Below are 593 nucleotides of genomic sequence, written 5' to 3'. Positions count from 1 at the left end.
GGGGATATGGGGACACACATGGGGACAAACATGGGGATATGGGGACATATATGGGGACATGGGGACATACATTGGGATATGGGGGTATGGGGATATGGGGACATACATGGGGATATGGGGTGCGGGGGGACATGGAGTGAGGGGATATGGAACATGGGGACACAGGGATAGGGGTGTGGGGACATGGGGACATGCAAGGGGATGGACATGGGGACACGGCGTGCAGGGATGTGGGGACACAGAGTGGGGGGATACGGAACACGGGACGTGGGGACGTACAGGGGGAGCTGGGAAAAGGGGGCACAGGGGTAGGGGGACATGGGGTGCTTGGGGACATGGAGACACGGGATGCGGGGACATGGGGACACACAGACATGGGGACACACGGATGTGGGCGTGTGAGGACACTGCTGGCGGATTTGGGAGCACGCAGACAGGAGCACGGGTGGACATGTGAGCACAGGAGCACGGATGTGAGCGCAGACACGGGCAGAGCAGGCGAGCGTCCGCACCACCTCCATCCACACCCGTGGTGCACGTGGACACGGGGACACACGGACATGGGGACACACGGACATGGGGACACACAGACA

The sequence above is a fragment of the Centrocercus urophasianus genome, unplaced genomic scaffold (assembly GCF_019232065.1).
Source record: "Centrocercus urophasianus isolate 14NV4802_14NV808 unplaced genomic scaffold, USGS_Curo_1.0 seq_1460, whole genome shotgun sequence".
In the NCBI taxonomy this organism is placed as follows: Eukaryota; Metazoa; Chordata; class Aves; order Galliformes; family Phasianidae; genus Centrocercus; species Centrocercus urophasianus.
This window is presented reverse-complemented; position numbering follows the sequence as displayed.